Genomic DNA, 13,965 nt, shown 5'->3' on the forward strand with positions numbered 1-13,965 from the left:
AGCTACCTATTTGATATTTTTTTTAGTTTTTAATCTATTAATTTATTTTCTGACTATTAATGCTCCAACTAGAATGTAAAAAATCTTTGAATAATGGAAGAGTTGACATTTTTAACATTCTTTAAGAAGTTCAATCATATTTATCGAATTGGTTTATGGAAATCTGATTTTCCTATTAGTCTTTTAAAACCAGTTTTCACCTTTTTATGGTACTTATAAGAGGAGATTTGAGAGTAATAAGTTAAAAGTTAATTTAGAACAGTAATTAAACATACACATACATAAAAACTGTACTTGAAAAAATACTGATATCAGCAGTGTTGGGTCTCAAATGGAAACAAGTTAATCACACATAATTGATAGGATATTAATATATAACTCGATTGAGATAAAAATGGAATATTGTAAACTAGTAAGAATAATAAAAATGCAAGCCAATGTGTGCAATACGAATGACCAGAAAACTATTTTCAGCAACACAAAGCATAGGAAAAATTTAATCTGATTTTATTCATATTGGAATTCAGAATGAGAAAAATCCATGTGTACTTTTGGAACGATGCACTATAGTTACTCAGTTGTAATCTAGTGACATTTTGGAACAATTAGGAGAACATAAATAGCATTGTTGTTACAGATGAAAATGAATGGCACACACCTTAGAATTTCTCATTTGTTCATTTTATTATTGTTGTACACTGGACATCTAACAAGCTTGGATGGGGATGTAACCATGTGTTCTACAAAATTCATCACAGATACTGGATTGACAGAAGAGATGGTGCCATGTGAGTCTATAATGTCTCCACATCTGATCATCATTTCCATAGTAAACCTAACAGCCAGTAGAGACTTCAGACCCACAACTAATAGTCAGAAATAATATGAAATATCTTGGTGTGATGCTAATCGAGCAAGAAAAAGACCCGTATGACAAGAATTTCAAGTCTCTGGAGAAAGAAATTGAAGAGCTCAGAAGATAAAATGATCTTCCATGATCATGGATCGGCATGATTAAAATATTAAAATGGTCATCTTACCTAAAGCAATTTACAGAGTTACTGAAAACCACATCAAAATTCCAACTCATTTCTTCCAGAGATGGAAAAAACAATTTCAAATTTATGGGGAATAACAAAAAAAACCAAAAACAGGAACAGGATATCAAAAATTATTATCAACAATAAAGAAAGTCTGGGGGACTCACCATCCCTGACCTCAAGCTATACTACAGAGCAATAGTGATAAGAAAAAAAAAAGAAACACATGATATTGGTACAGAGGCAGACAAGTAGATCAATGGAATAGAATTGTACCCACATACCTATTGTCACTTGATCTTTGATAATAGAGCCAAAATCATTCAATGGAAAAAGCATTTTCAAAAAATGGTGCTGGTTCAACTGGCAGTCAGCATGTAGAATAATGCAAATTGACCCATTCTTATCCCCCTTGTACAAAGCTGAAGTCCAAGTGGATCAAGGACTTCCAAATAAAACCAGATATGATGAATCTAATAGAAATAAAAGTGGAAAAGAACATTGAGTACATAGTCACTGGGGAAAATTTCCTGAACAGAACACCTATGGCTTATGCTCTAATATCAAGAATCAAACAAATGGGACCTCGTACAATTGCAAAGCTTCTGTAAGGCAAAGGGACACTGACATTAGGACAAAACAACAATCCATAGATTGAGAAAAGATCTTTACCAACCCTACACCCAATAACATTCAAAACATACAAGGAATTCAAGAAGTTAGACTCAAGAGAACCAAAGGACCCTATTAAAATTGGGGTACATAGCTAAACAGAGTTCTCAACTGACAAATATCAAATGGCCGAGAAGTATTTAAAGAAATGTCCAATATTCTTAGTTATGGGCAAAATGCAAATCAAAACAACCCTGAAATTCCACATCACACCACTCAGAATGGCTAAGATAAAAACTTCAGGTCACAGCAGATGTTGGCGAGGGTGTGGAGAAAGGGGAACACTCCTCCATTGCTGATGGGATTGAAAGCTGTTACACCCTCTCTGGAAATCACTCTGGCGGTTGATTCATCAGAAAACTGGACATTGTACTACCTAAGGATCCAGCTATCCCACCTCCTGGACATATAACCCCCCCAAAGAAAAATCCAACATAAAATAAGGACACGTGCCAACTATTTTCATAGCAGCTTTGTTTATAATAGCCAGAACCCAGAAACAAGTCAAATGTCCCTCAAGATATAAATGGATACAGAAAATGTGGTACATTTACACTCAGCTGCTAAAAACAATGATTTCCTGAAATTCACAGGCAAATGGATGGAACTTGAAAATATTATCTTGAGTGAAGTAACCGAGTCACAAAGAACACATGTGGTACATACTCACTGAGAAGTAGACATTAACCAAAAAGAAGTTCTTAATAGTCCACAATGCAAATCACAGACTATATGAAACCCAGGACAAAAAAAGATCACACCAAAGTGTGGATGCTACAGTCCTATTCATAAGGGGGAAGAGAATAATTTCTGTGATTAGAGGGAGAGGGAAAGCAGGAGGGAAGAAGGGGCAGTTTAAGCATGGGAGAGATGGGCATAAATATGAGGGTAAAGGATTTGAAACTAGGTGCTTAGCAGTGGGGGAGTGGGAACTGATGGTAGCCACTAGAAGGTACCAGATACCAGGGAAGCAAGAGGTTCCCAGTACCCAGAGCAGAGAACTTTAGCTAAAATTCCCAACAAAGCAGAGAAAGAACCTATAGAGACCATATCTAGTGCATCCCCATCCATCCACCACAAAAATATCAATCCAGAATTTCTCTTGTCAAAATGAAAGGCAGGGACAAAGTGTGGAGCAAAAACAGAAGGAAGGGCCATCCAGAGACTGCCCCACTTAGGGATCCATCTCATCTGCTGACACCAAACCCAGACAATATTGCTGATGCCAAGAAGTGCTTTCTGACTAGAGCCCCCAGTATAGCTGTCCCCCAATAGACTGTGTCATAGCCATCAATACGGATGTGGATGTAAGCAGCCAAACATGGAAATAAGCGCAGGGACCCTAAGCGGGAAGTTAGGGGAAGGACTGAAGGATCTGAAGGGGTTTGCAACCTTATAGGACAAACAACAATATAGAATCGTTGCTTCAAAAAAAATCTACATTGATAGATTACCACTGACAAATAAAACTGAGCTTAGTGGGCATAATATACACTTAGGAATCTCACACTCTCCTCTAAGCAATTTATCCAGCATAAAGAGCAACGAAGATGAAGTAAAATATGTTTGGGTATTAAATGTTTTTTCCGATGAGAGTGAAGGAAAGGGTAGACAGTTATTTTATAGAGATGAGCTAAGATGATTAGGTATTCTAAAAAATTTTAGTATAGTAATACTTGGATCCTGTGAGTATTATCTTTCATAGCACAATGGACTTAGCAGATGTGATTAAGGTAAGTTGTGAAACTTAGAATGGAAGTCATTCCATCTATTATAAGAAGAGATCATAAACACAATGGTAAATGTTACTTTAAAAGGGGAAGTACTGAAAGATTTCACTTAGAAAATAAAAGTGATTTGACAACCAAAGCTAGGAGACACTTTGGTGGAGACGGCTTAAATATGGTTATCCTTGGCCCTCTATTTAAACGTAAGACCCTGTAGACAGGCTTTGGGTAGTCACTGGATATCTGTGTTTTTCCTCACAATGTGGTCATTAAAAGACGAAAATAAAGTCTAATTTCAACAAATTATAGAAAAAAAGAGGATTCTAAACTTACTAAAATGACACAAGAGAAAAAGTGTACTTATATGTTACTGCTTTTTTAGGCTAATACAATATCACCATTATTAATTCTAACAAAGAGAATGGGGAATAGTTGTCTTCAGACATAGATGTCAGTGTGCAAATTCTAGCTCAACAATTGATTTTGTGATCCTGGAGCCATTGCACTTTTACAGTCAATTTCATGCTTATAAATACACATACTTTCACAGGCCTATGGAAGAAAGAAAAAAAGTCATGCAAAGTGTACTTCCCAGTGTTTGATTAGAATCACACTCACCACAGTTAAACATCATGTTTCTTTTTAGCATTAAGTTGACATTTTCTAAAGTCTGGTAGATAGCACTCAACCCAGTCATCTGACCACAAAATAAGCAAAGACTGGTCCTGACAATGATGATGAATCTTTGTAAAGCAAAGTGATGCTATGGCCATCAGAATCAGCCCTAATTAAATGAAATGTGTAAGTTTTCCTGAAATTACCCATTGGATCTCTAGTTACCAGCATCTTTTTAATACACAGGTATAGATTTAGAAAAATAGTCTGGCCCTTTTAAATTTTTCTAACAAATTTCAGAATATTTTATAAACTCAAAACATGATGATTGGAAACATTCTGACATCAATTTCTGACTGTCTTTCTGTTTCTAGTAACTCAAAACTTGCGATTATTTGGGAGAGGGAAATAAAAAATGAGTGGTATATATGCAAAGGAGACATAATCTCCTTTATGTTTACTAAACTTTTTTCCTTGTAAAATGAGAAATGATACGAGTTAAACGGTTTAACAAATGGGAGAATGGACATATTTATAGACTGTGAAGTAGTAGCTTAGCCTAGCAGAGTTCTTCTACTAAATCAATGCAGAATGGTATGGAAATCAGCTCTTTCAAAACTGCTGGGAAAATTATTACTCAATTTATCAACTGAGAAATGTTTCTTTATTAATTATCTTTTTGAAAAATTACCAGGATAGTTCCTGTCACTTAATGATTATTTAGTTATAAATATATTCACAATAATTTCCCCAAACTGCATTGGAATACTTCGTCTCATTTGATTCTATATTTCTTTTACCGTTATCCAATTGTTTTAGATTAAAATATAATTTCATTTCCATGGTTTGGCTGACATTTCTAATTACTGAGATTCTTCATTTATAAGTACAAAAACTGGTAAGTTTATAAAATAAGACAGACTCATAAATTATATTAATTGAAAACATTATTTCAACTGTGTATTGTATTATGCGAATGTAATTGATATATCTTATTTTAAAGGAATTGAAGACTAACAATACGATAAACAATCTTTTCTTCACTTTCTATCTCATTTTTCTTTTCTTTACATAATTTATGAGTAAACTGTACATCGCACTAATAAAGGTATAAAAATAATGATTTAACACTAAAAGACAAAGAGAAAGAAAGAAACATTAGAGACCAGAACATATGACCCCATAACACAACTTTTCATGACCATGGAACCATTTGAAACACACTACTTAAAACTGTGCTGCTGTTCTATTGATTATTTTCAGCAGAAGGTACTTGAAGAACTCCAAATGGAGAGACAAGTTTTCTTTGAACTCCATTATTCTGCCTTAAAAGAGATACTCGAAAAGTACTCGAATTCCATCAACCCAACACCTGTGGGGAGGCTTCACCCTCCTCAGATAACTGGCTTATCCTAGGAGAGCAGACAAGAATCCATTACTTGAGCTACTCAGATTTTCTTTCACAGTCCCCAACTGTTATGAAGACTCTCCTAAGTGGAAAAGTTGTGTCTCTTTTCCTTGTTAACTTGGCTATTGTATAAGATATGTTTCAAAGCCACATGTAAATGCAAAGCTAATAATTCTGGGATTATTATTATTTTATTGAGATGTCCTGCTTATAAAATAATGCTATCCAACAAATATGTGAGTGTCTGATTTTAGGTTATTTTATAGATTTAGCAATCAAACATATGACATATTAGAAGTGTTTCCTGTCTTCTAAAACATCATTGCCCAACAAACATAGTCAAGGGTAATTTCATTATAGAAATGGAGGGGTTTTTTCCTTTAATTTACCATTTCCTATTAATTGAGATCCCCAAATTCTATGCAGTTTACTGTTAATAAATTTAGGCAAAACTTTCTTTAATTTTTAAAATGTTTGACAATAATTACAGAAGTTTACATGGTATGTTATGTAATATATAATTATTAAATTAATGATTAAATTGGGCCAGATATTTTTACACATATATATGCAATATTGAATTATTACTGAAAATACATAATGTATTTTTTATAGCAAGATTTTCTTATTTATGCACATCTGTTGTGTATTTGTCATTCTGTTATGGTCCAATATGGACAAAATGCATCAGATCACCTTAAAATGTAGTTACAGGAGATTGTCAGATTTTGATATGGTTGTTGAAAATTGACCTCATGTTCCGTGAAAGAGCAGAAATCATTCTTTACCACTAAACCATCACCCTACTCCCATTACCTCATCTAATATCATGGATGTTTCTATATTCCTGTTATCACATTTATTTATTCTTTAATTCTCAGCTTATCATTTTGGTGTTACCAACATTAAATACAACATTTTCTAGACTTAACTTTAAATTAAACTTAAATATAAAATTTTCACTTAATACTCTAAAAAGAATAAACAGCTTTGGTCATATATTTTTATTTTAATATAGTTCTTTATTATTTACTCTCTTTCCTAGCTAATTTTATTACATTCACATAGGTGTAAATAATATCTATGTTGCTAAATATAAACCATTTAGTACATTTAATGCTACATGCTTGTGTGTTTTCAGTGCTAAATATTTTCCACATTGAGCACAACCAATTGGTGTGCTCTTCCCTGGAGAAGATTGCCTCCTATTTTAGCTTTACTCAGTTGTATGTAGTTCTTTGTACTGGGTGTGAGGTCTATGGGTTTTCACAGTCAAGTTTGCCCTATTAATTGGTATCATTTTTCCGCACATCTGTGAGTGAGCATGTTGCTTTAAATTTTATGAAAATTATATTTTTCTTAAAGAAACAATTGTAATTTTGAAAAAAGTAGTGCTTACTATTAAAAATATTAATCGGTGTTAATAGAAAAGGAGCTATGTGTGTTGTGGGATATTAGAATATCTGAGGCTTCTTTGCAAGTATGAATTTGAAAAATGCCAAATATCTTAATATCTTTCTAAATTAGCTCTATTGTCTTCCCTCTATCCACTGAAATCTCTTGGTGAAGGTTCTTATATTTCTCTGATTTAATTTATTTTTCTTATCAAAATTAAAAACATTTTTAAACCCTTAGCATTGATGCATGTTCTCTCTTGGTCTTTTTTTTTTTTTTTTTTTGAAGTGACAAGCATGTGGGTTATCTTCTGACAGAGTCAATAAAGGACAAAGAGAAGGTCAATAAGAACAAACTTATGGAAGTCTATCTCTTCAATGTTGGCCTTAAGGTGGTGACTTTAAACATGTGCCCTGAAGTCCTACCCAGAGAGCATGTGGAAGAACAGAGGTTACCATTTGTAGTCCCTATCCTATTAGAGACATCCTTGTCTTCAATTCAATTTATGTAAAACGCAGTTGCCTTCAGTGGGAAGTTAATCACACAACAATAGTTAATATGAAAACTCTTGGGCCTACTCAGTAATTTATCCACTCAATAGTAATACAGTAGAAGCTGTGTGTGTCACACAGTATTAAAAGACATGATGCTTCTTTGCATGCATGAATTTGGAAAATACTAAACACCAAATACCTTTCTAACTTAGCTTCATTGACTCCTAATAGATTCAAAGAAGTTACCTTTCCTCTTCAGTCCCAGGTTTTGAGACTACGGATATATCTAAATGAATGAAATTGGGTTGACATAGTATGGTTTAGAATAGGTTGCTTTTAATTTTCCTCTATTTTCAAAAAAGTTGGAAATGTTTAATTTACTGGCAGTAAGTAATCTTTTTAACACTATCAAAAATAGAGGCCAGTTGTGACAGCATATGAGTGCATCCAAATTTCTATTGGCAGCGACAGGTGAATCTCTGTGTGTTTAAGACTATCTGAGTATAAAAAGCTGGTTGTCCTCCAACTAGAGGAATATGGTGAGATTTTTGTCTCAAAAACAAGTAAACACATAGAAAGAGTACTGCGCTAAACGAATCAAGCATGTGACTTGGTAGATTAGATCTTAGCGATCCCCGGTATTTAGAGATGGCATTTGCTAATTCAAAATCCATAGTTCCTGACAAAAAACCCTTCAAAGAAACATTAGTAGAGTATGCTGATTACATGAAGTTGCATAGTTGGTGGGAGAATATCACAAACATGAACACATTCTAGTGATATTGAAGAATGCTGATCTTCATGAAAATTCTTTTGGCAAACCTCAGGAATGACAGTAAGCCCTTTGTTTAACACCATTAGGCAGATCTGGCCTGAGGTGATCTCCCATCGTGATAATGAATATTTTCAACAGTCCACAAAGCAGACTACAGCTGAATGAAAAAGAAGACAATTCTAAAAACCATGGTTATTAATAGTTTTATTTGATGTCTTTGGTACAGTCTGTGAATATATTTATCATATTTATGTGTCTCAGAGCTCTTGGGCCGAAGTGTAGTTGAGGTTTGCATTAGTAACTAAAATTAATTTCCCAATTTTACTCTCTGACAGCTACTTTGAAGTGCTATAAATCCCAAGACATGTTCATCAACTTTAAGTAATTACTAGTAAGTGACAACCAAATATTTTATTTTGGTGCTTTAATTAGTAATTATAAAGTAGTACATTTTCTAGAGTATAATAATAAAATAACAAATAGCTTGAATCATTTTAAATTGATCTTTTTGTTTTCGTTCCCAGTAAAAATTATGAATAAGAATTGAAAAATTATAGTTTGCAGAGCAGCATGATCGATATTCCCCAGAATCATGTCATTTTAATTGAAAACAAGAAATCTCAACTTGCATTCAATTATATTATCCCATCTCTTGGGATATCAGCATTTTTCTGTTTCAATATTACATTTCACTATTTTTAGTCCAAGTAATCAGTATCTTGTTTTGCAAACAAAACATTTTTGTGTATATGGAAATTTATTATTTCCCAGTAATGTTCACATTCTTGTAAGAGACCTAGGAGGTAACAGATCATTTATATAGCAATCTGGGAATGAATTAGAGGGCCCCTTAAAGTAGGACATGATGCATAATTAATGATTTCCAAAAGTATGCTAGTAAATCTGTTCTGAAAATAGAGAAACATATTATTCTGTTAGTAATTGATACCTGTGTTTCCCTGAAGGGAATCTGCCAAGCAAATGAAAAGAAATGAGAGATAAGGGAACATTTACATAGTACAACTCTCTCCATTTTGATAGATATATGTCAGTAGTAAAGTTTAACTTAAAATATCAACAGAAATAACTGGAGAGAGATCTGAGCAATCAGTCCTTTAGGACATAACGAAGAGAGGGGAAAAAGGAAGTAGGAACTTAATTTAATAGCATTGAAATCCTTTTCATGGCAAAAAGAAGTGGGGTGTTAATTCTTGGTCTTATTTGTGTTACAACTAATGTATCATTTTTTTCTCAGTATCTCACTGTTAAACACAGGATGACAACTTTGATGAAGATTTGGATTATAAAATATCAAATAAAGAGCATAGGCCATGTCATAACCTATAAAGTAGTTCATCATTTAAAGGATGGTCATAATATGTACCTACTACAGTCTACCAGCAAAGAATGAGAGGAAATTTAGCATAATCATGATAAATATAGTGGGTGGATATGGATATTTAGAGTATGAGATAAAGGAAGAACTCAAAGATAATTCATTTTTAAAATTGCAACTTTTATTTTTTTGAGATTAAATCATTTTCCCCTTCCTTATCCTCTTTCCAATCCTATTATATATACTCATGATGTTCTCTTTAATTTCACTGCCCCCTTTTCTTTATCAGCTGTATAAATACCTTCATTTTTATCCTTGCTGTTCAGAAACTTGGAGTTTTAGTGTGCTTTGATAAAAAGAAAACATCAATAGTTCTATGTTTAAGGGAAAATAGCCTTTTTGGGAGCATGTTGAATTTATATAACTGATACATTTATGTCAGGGATGGGAGATAGACAAGAGCTAATATAACTTTAAAGTTCTTAAAGAAAATGAAATAAAATATCTATAATTGATATTCCATAGAATTAAGTTGTCCTTCAGGTTTGCCAAATTAGATGATATTCTTAATATATTGTAGGCAGACAAATTTCTAAAATACTCATTTTCGGAAAGAGTGAATTAGCCTTATTTAGAACAATATTTAAAGAAATATAAAAAGAAAACTCAATTCAGAGTTTCATTTTAATAAGAATTTATATGACCATCATATTTTTAAGGTACAAGTCAGTGAAGAACTTAGAATAAATTGTGGTAATAATTATAACATATTTTCGAAGTTATGCTAAATATAATTTTCAATTACCTATAATCTATAGTATATAGATATAATATAGTGTAATCTATATATTCTAAGAGATGCAGTTTCTATTTTTCTTTACCTTGTCTATAAATACACCAAGCTTATTTCATGACATAATGAGTTTTTATAATGAGATATCTAATAAGTTAAGGACATATTACTAGCATGAAGTAGCTAAGGAAAGAAAATAAATTGAAGAATATTAAATAGTACAGTTAAATGAGCCAGCAAAACCACAAATTTAGCTCAAAATATCTGGAATATGTCTTATATTGAGTAATATCTCATGATATCTAGTGGCTGTCGGTTATCAGAAACCTGAGTAAGGATTAGAAAAAAACTGCATTTCTGAGGAGCTGCTGTTAGGTATTCCAGTTGTCATTCAAATTCTTCTATCTGCAATTAGCCATAAGGGCAGAAATTAGCCTGCAGGAAATTGTACTTCTAATGCATTCATTGAATAATGACTTCATTACTTTTCTCCTAAAATGTAGGGACCTCTCTCTGATTCTATGCCCAACTGCCTCATTATGACACTCATGAATTTCAGCATCAGTGTGCTAAGTGCAAACTATATGGTGGTCAAAGTTTTAAATGTGTAAAGGGCAAACTCTAAGTATGTACCCATCCCTGTAGTCTATGGCTGTAGTATCATGATTTTTCCTAATTTAGAACAAGAAAGAATGATCCTGCCTTTAATGTAGTGATGATGGGCTTCAAGAACTCAATAGTATCTGGCTGCCTTATTCTTAACTACAACATTTAGTTGACAGTAACAATAGCCCCTGCATCTACTTTCTGAACTCACATCCTGTAATTTTTTGCATACTGTTGTCTTCTGAAAGATAACAACAGAACAGCCCCACAGTGGATTCTGTGTGGGTATAAATACCCTGGTGCTGGAAACCTCAAAACATATGCAAGGCAGGTGGTGTTCATGCTTCTCAGTTAGTTTTAAAGACACTTTTATTGATCAAATTAATTACAAGGTCTCTAGTCAAAAGTAGAATGATCAAAGAACTTGTGAGACTATCCTAAAAATGGCATAATAGCCCAGAAAACTAGATGTGCAAAAAATAGCAAATTAGGCATTTATAATCGAATGCTAACTGATGAAAAAGAGTAGTGATTATGGAGAGAATGCTATTGTTTTTCATCATAATATTCATGACATAATATGTCACGGAGTCTTTGAAAGACTTATTTTTATTTATTTGTGTGTGTGTGTGTGTGTGTGTGTGTGTGTGTGTGTGTGTGTGTGAGAGAGAGAGAGAGAGAGAGAGAGAGAGAGAGAGAGCAAGAGAGAGAGAGAGCGCACACGCACACGCACACCTAGGAGAGTGTATGACATATTTTTTTCCTAATTACAGAGGAAAAAAGAGTGTGTGGTCCCCAGGAACTGGAGTAAGAGTCTGTAATGAGGCACTCTGCTTAAAGGTTGATAGTTAAACTCAGTACCCCTCTAGGAAAAGAAAAGCTGTTTTATATGAGCTATCTCTCTAGGTCTATATTGTGATCGCTTTATCATGTGAGAATACATAGAAAATATGAAAGCCAAAATAACATTGTTTAAAATGTCAAGAAGGCCTTCTATATTTCCAAATTTTATTAAGGATAAGAGGTATGATTTAACTAGAGATAACTTGATGGCCAGAGGCAAGCGTAGGAACCCTAGCAACAGAAAACAAGACTACGTGGCATCATTAGAGCCCAATTCTCATACCAAAGGGAAAAAAAACTGAATATCCAAACACACCAGAAAAGCAAGATCTAGATATAAAATCACATTTGATCATGATGATAGAAGACTTTAAGAAAGAAATAAAGAACTCTCTTAGAGAAATGCAGGAAAACACAAGTAAACAAGTAGAAGCAGTAGAGAGGAAAGACAAAATTCCTGAAAGCATTACAGGAAAACACAAACACGTGAAGGAATTAAAAGTGGAAATAGAAACAAAGAAAGCACAAAGAGAGAAAATCCAGGATATAGAAATCCAAAGGAAGAGACAAGGAACTGTAAATACAAGCATCACCAACAGAATGCAAGAGATAGAAGAGAGAATCTAAGCAGCAGAAGATTCCATAGAAAACATCAACACAACTGTCAAATATAATGGAAAATGGAAAAAGCTACTGGCCGAAAACATGCAGAAAATTCAGGACACAATGAGAAGATGAAACCTAAGGATAATAGGTATAGAAGAGAGTGAAGACTACCAACTCAAAGGACCAGTAAATATCTTCAACAAAAATCATAGAAGAAAACTTCCCTAACCTAAAGAAAGAGATCCCCATAAGCATACAAGAAGCCTACAGAACTCCAAATAGATTAGACCAGAAAAGAATCTCCTCCCATCACATAATAATAGTCAAAACACCAAATGCACAAAACAAAGAACGAATATTAAAAGCACTAAGGGAAAAAGGTCAAGTAACATATAAAGGCAGATCTATCAGTATTCCACCAGACTTCTCACCAGTGACTATGAAAACCAGAAGATCCTGGACAGATGTCATACAGACCATAAGAGAACAAAAAAGCCAGCCCAGGTTACTCTATCCAGCAAAACTCTCAATTAACATAGATGGAGAAACCAAGATATTCCATAACAAAACCAAGTTTATATAATATCTTTCTACAAATCCAGCCCTACGAAGGATAAGTGGTAAAGACCAAAACAAGGAGGCAAGCTCCACCCTAGAAAAAGCAAGAAACTAATCGTTTTGAAACAAAACATAGGGAAGACAAGCACACATTCATAATCTCACATCCAAATACAAAGATAACAGGCAACAACAATCACTATTCCTTAATATCTCTCAAAATCAATGGACTCAGTTCCCAAATAAAAAGACACAGATTAACAAACTGGATATGTAATGAGGACCCAGCACTTTGCTGCCTACAGGAAACACACCTCAGAGACAAAGACAGACACTACCTCAGAGTAAAAGACTGGAAAAACAACTTTCCAAGCAAATGGTCTGAAGAAGCAAGCTGGAGTAGCCATTCTAATATGAAATAAAATCGATTTTCAACCAAAAGTCATCAAAAAAGATAAGGAAAGACACTACATATTCATCAAAGGAAAAATCCACCAAGATGAACTCTCAATCCTAAATATCTATGCTCCAAATACAAGGGCACCTACATACAAAAAAGAAACCTTACTAAAGCTCAAAGCACAAATTGCACCTCACACAATAAGAGTAGGAGATTTCAACACCCCACTCTCATCAATGGACTGATCATGGAAACAGAAATTAAACAGAGACATTGACAGACTAACAAAAGTCATGAACCAAATGGAGTTAACAGATATTTATAAAATATTCTATCCTAAAACAAAAGGATATACCTTCTTCTTACCACCTAAGGGTACTTTTTTCAAAATTGACCATATAATCTGGTAACAAAACAGGTAGCAACAGATACAGAAAGATAGTAATAATACCAGACTTCCTATTAGACCACCACAGGCCAAAGCTGGTCTTCAATAACAATAAGGAAAGAACACCCACATATAGATGGAAGTTGAACAATGCTCTACTCAATGATAACCTAGTCAAGGAAGAAATAAAGATAGAAATTAAAGACTTCTTAGAATTTAATGAAAATGAAGGTACAACATACCCAAACTTATGGGAAACAATGAAAGCTGTGCTAAGAGTAAAACTCATAGCTCTGAGTGTCTGCAGAA

The sequence above is a fragment of the Rattus norvegicus genome, chromosome 6, assembly GCF_021556685.1.
Source record: "Rattus norvegicus strain SHRSP/BbbUtx chromosome 6, alternate assembly SHRSP_T2T, whole genome shotgun sequence".
In the NCBI taxonomy this organism is placed as follows: domain Eukaryota; kingdom Metazoa; phylum Chordata; class Mammalia; order Rodentia; family Muridae; genus Rattus; species Rattus norvegicus.